This window comes from Orycteropus afer, unplaced genomic scaffold (assembly GCF_000298275.1).
Source record: "Orycteropus afer afer isolate SDZICR_OR568_19922 unplaced genomic scaffold, OryAfe1.0 scaffold00081, whole genome shotgun sequence".
Classification (NCBI taxonomy): Eukaryota; Metazoa; Chordata; class Mammalia; order Tubulidentata; family Orycteropodidae; genus Orycteropus; species Orycteropus afer.
The window spans coordinates 9,991,549-9,996,662 of NW_006921668.1; the positions used below are offsets into that span (position 1 = coordinate 9,991,549).

The 5,114-nt window shown below is 35.3% G+C and overlaps 1 pseudogene; it reads right to left on the reverse strand.

The window, feature by feature from the left end:
- Nucleotides 1–4,405: 4,405 nt before the first annotated feature.
- On the reverse strand, nucleotides 4,406–4,940 carry LOC103197599 (annotated as a pseudogene).
- Nucleotides 4,941–5,114: the final 174 nt, after the last annotated feature.

Below are 5,114 nucleotides of genomic sequence, written 5' to 3' on the forward strand. Positions count from 1 at the left end.
TATATATATATATATATATATATATATTCTCTGTCTATATATATGTATAGAAAGAGAGAGAGAGAGAGAGATCTGGTGCCACAGTGCCTGAGGCATTTGACTTCTAACTTCCATAAAGATTTACTGCCTTAGAAACCCAATGGAAGTCATTATGAGTCAGAATCCACTCGATGGCAGTGGGTTTGGATTTTTTAGATATAGGTAGTGTAGTGCCTGAGGCATTTGACTGCTAACCAGAAGATTTGCGGTTCAAACCTATTCTGTGAAAGGAAGACTGGGCAATCTACTTCCATAAATATTTACCATCTCAGAAACCCAAAGAGGGTTGCTATGAGTTGGAATTGAATTGATGTCAGTGAGTTTGGTGTGGTTTTATGTAACAAATTGTTTGCCATTTTAGCATTCTTAATGTATACAATTCAGAGACATTATGATTACCATGTTATTCAATCATGACCATTATCCATTTCCAAATTTTCTCACCACCCTTAACAGAAGCTGAGTATCTTTTAAATAATAAATCCGTGTTTCCCTTCCCTCTCACCTGCCTCTGGTAATCACTAACAAATTTTGATCTTTACACACTTGCTTATCCTAGATATTTCATATAAGTGGAATCATACAATATGATGTCCTTTTCTAGTGAATGATCTTTCCTGATGACATGTCCAAATAAAGGGAGTAGAAGTCTTACGATTTTCACTTTTCAGGATCATTTGTTGTATTTCTTCTAAGACTTGTTATCCTAAGATTTAGTCATTCTTTCGTACATCATGTTTGTTAACAAAGATGCTCAAAGAAAACAAGGGAAATTCTCAATGATGAGTTGACATAATGTTGCAACAATGGAATAAATTACCTTAATAATCATGAAGTTGCCACAGGACCAGGCAACGTTCCATTTGATTATACATAAAGTTGCCATGAGTCAGAGCGGACTGATGGCAACTAATAACTCTTTTAAGGTAGGGAGAAAGCTGGAAGTCATCCACATGATCAGAAGAAAATTTTAGGGATTAGGACCATATAGTTTGGGATGAGTAATGCCCAATGCCAGTAAATTTATTTTCTCTCCACCTCTCCCTTCCTCTTCCTTTCCTTTCTCTCCCCTTTTCTCAGTCTCTGTCTCTCTCTGTCTGCCTGTCTTTCTCTCACACACACATACACACACAGTGGAACTATATTTTTGATAACTATATATGAAACAGTGCTTTTAATTTCCATCTCTTTTTTAGACAGCATGATTGAGAGATGTTACTGTACCCACTGTAAAGAGTGTTCTATCAAATCATTGATTTTCATCAATACTCCAAATAGGAAACTAGAGATCATGGCTTTTTTACAACAAAAGAGCACTTTAAATAAAAGTATATAAAACATATAACATTAGAACACCAACTTAATTGTTTCTTTGAAGTGCATTATTTCAGCTCTCCCAGTAATGCAGAGATTAAAGACAAGTGAGATGTACCATATACTCCAGGGTGCTGGACTCTGGATAGTGGAACAGATGGATAGTATCCAGCTCATGGATCATTGCAGGTGGGAGAGCACTGACTGAGTGAAAGTAAATAAATGTGTGATGCACAGTCCTGGAGGTCAGAAGTGCAGTATTCATACAAAATCTGGCCAGATTATTTGTACTAGTGTTTTAGTATGATGTAGCATATATACATTTTGTATAATTATTTAGAAGTTTAAATTATCCAGTTGGATTCTATTCAGTTTTTATATATTCATTCATTTCATTTTAGTTAATTCTTATTGAGATAAAGGTTGGGCAATCTACTTCCATGGTGATACTGAAACCCAAGGAGGGGTCACTATGAGTCAGATCAGACTCCACAGGAGTGCATTTTCTCATTTGGTTGTATTCTATTGAATTTTTATATATTCATTCATTTCATTTTAGTGAATTATGATTCTGATAAAATATACATAACATAAAATTAACCACTTTTTTAACTCTTTTTCACATTTAATTCTTAAAAACAAATATATTTCATTTATAATGACCATTTAGAAATGAAACCATAAAATAAAATGAAAAATCAGCAGATCAGCACCTATTTTAATTATTGATATAAAATAATATTTGATGAAAGAAAGTCCTGGGATATTTATGCTCTTGTAATGCTGCCTGAAACTATTTTCATTCTAAAATTCAAAAAACAAAACCAGACCCACTGCCATCGAATCTATTCTGACTCATAGTGACCCTTTAGGACAGTGTAGAATGAAGGGTTTCCAAGGCTGGAAATCTTTATGGAAGCAGACTGCCTCATCTTAAAATTCAGAAAGAAGTTACCTAAATGTCTAATGCTTGACATCCTCTGTGCATTGGGAAAATAATCCCAAAGACCAATGTGGAGGTAATGAGACATTAATGCTAACATGAAGGTATTTACCTAATTTCAAAAAATTATTTTAAAACAAACTGCTCTTCTAAAACATTAGGTTGATTTGGCCTTTATATGATTATAATAAATTAGGCAGAATTGTATTTCATAATTGTTAAGTAAAAATATAATATACTAATTTTCTTATTAAAATTCAAAGAATTGATTGTGAAAGAGTCATAGGAGGCAAGTTTAGCATAGAAATCTCATGTTGAAAAAATACTAACATAGATTCTATTTAAATTAATTACATAATATGTTGTTTGTGTTGTCAGGTGACGTTGAATTGGCTCCGACTCCCAGCAACCCTAGGTACAACAGAATGAAACACTGCCCAGTCCTGTGCCATCCTCACAATCCGTGCTATACTTGAGCCCATCATTGCAGCTATGGTGTCAGTCCATGTTGTTGAAGGTCATTTCTTCTTTCTCTGATCCTACACTTTACCAAGCATGATATCCTTCTCCAAGGAATGGTCCTTTCTGACAACATGATCAAGGTGAGATGAAGTCTGGCCATTCTTGCTTCCAAGGAGCATTCCAGCTGCAATTTTTCCAGGACAGATTTGTTAGCTCTTTGGACAGTCCATGGTACTTTCAGTACAGTATTCTTTACCAACACCACACTCAAAAGCATCAACTCTTCTTTGGTTGTCTTATGCATTGTTCAGCTTTCACATGCATATGAGGTGATTGAAAATACCATGGCTTGAGTTACGTGCACCTCTGCCTTCAAAGTGACATCTTTGCTCTTTATCACTTTTAATAGGTTGTTTGCAGCAGATTTTCCCAGTGCAATACAACTTCTGATTGCTTAACTGCTGCTTCCATGGGTGTTGATTGTGGATCCAAGTAATATGCAATCTTTGACAACTTCAATCTTTTCTCCATTTATTGTAATGTTGCTTATTGGTACAGTTATGAGAATTCCTGTATCAGACACTGTTTTACTGCTATTCATAAGGTTTTCATTGCCCAATTCTTTGAAAAGTGGGTGATCCCTTCCTTCTTCCCAGTCTGTCTTAGTCTGGAAGCTCTGCTGAAACTTCTTCACCATGAGTGACCCTGCTGGTGTTTGAAATATCAGTGGCATAGCCTCCAGCCTCACAGCAACACACTAGCCACTACAATACAAGAAATTGACAGATGACTGTTTGTAAGTATATACATATAAACAACTGAACCTAGCTCACTGTTGTTAAGTCAATTTCAACTCATAGCAACCTCTCCTTGGTTTTCTGAGGTGGTATCTCTAAGGAAGTAGATTGCCCAGTCTTCTGAGGAGTGGCTGGTAGGTGAAACCCACCAGCCTTCTGGTTAACATTCAAATGCTTTAGGCATTATGCAACATATAGCATCATACAAAAATTCTAAATGGGAGATTTTAAGTAACTAGGCAAAAATACCATATGTATCTGGATATGAGGTAACTATAAGCCTTGAGCATAAAATTAAGGCACTTATTTTATTTTGAACTGAAAACTGGCATAAATAATTGAGGGTATGCCTCATAATGAAAGGCTCTTAGCCTATTCCACTCTCCATTTCCTGGCATAATTTTGGGATAAAAAGTATCTTGGGTTTGGTTATTTATGTTCTCTAACTATTGTTTTTATTAAGACAGACATGGAATTGGTTGATATCTGGCTTTAAGAATAATATTTTAATAATAATTATAAGTTTAAGAATAATATTCAGATAGATCACATAAGTAGTTTCATTTTGGGAGCCTAAGCTTTCATTCAGGTTAAAGTTGAGTGCACTAACTCACACAGGGCTGCTGAACCACTAGTCTTGTTTTAATTACAAAAAAAAATGAATGCAGTTTGTCCAGATTTTCAAAGTTCCATCCATATAACAGTCGGTTGTATTGTTCTTTTCCTATAAAAATTTTCTGATTAAATAAGCAAGCCTCAAGCCTACAATATAAAGGAAAAGAAAAAATAATTACTTTTCTATTAATTATCATGTTTAGGACCATTACAAGTTAGTTTCCACATAGCACCACTATGCTGTCTGTGCCAAAAATGTCATGTCCTGTCCTTGTACATCTAAATAGTTATTGGGCCTGCTGTATGCTGTCCATGCTGGTTCTCTAACAAAAATTCTCATTGCCTTACACAGTTCTTTTTATCCAGTAAAATGGTAAAGGATTTCAGCAGGAACTGTTGTCATGTCTCCTCTTTCTATGAAAATCTAGATCCACTTGTCTTTTTTATCTCTTACATGAAAATATCTTCTTCCATCCAATATGTATCAAATGTCATCATCCAAGTGTAAATGCTCTTCATAAAATATTTCAATCTTTTCTTCATAATTTGGTTGTTTATCTTTGAATATTGTTACCATGCCCATCCAGGCATATTTTCTTTTCAGGTTTTATTTCTAATTCTGGATCATTCTCATGTTTGTCAGCATCCAATTTCTACTAAAAGATACCAGGCTGATGCAGTTGCTTCAGGCTAACCTGATGTTCTTGCTCCAGTCAATGGGCCTTCTTCTGGGCATCCAGGAACTCAGCTTTATACCATGTACCCACCATCTTTCTGGCTATGTCCAGAGGACGTCTGCAAGTCTAGGAGTATTCCTGGGGTATAGCCTGAAGTTGAACCTCTGCAGACATCCCCAAATCAACCATTTTAAAGAGTCCTACTCAGTGTCATTTAGTACATTCATAATGTTGGACAACTATCACCTCTATCTAATAATGAAATAT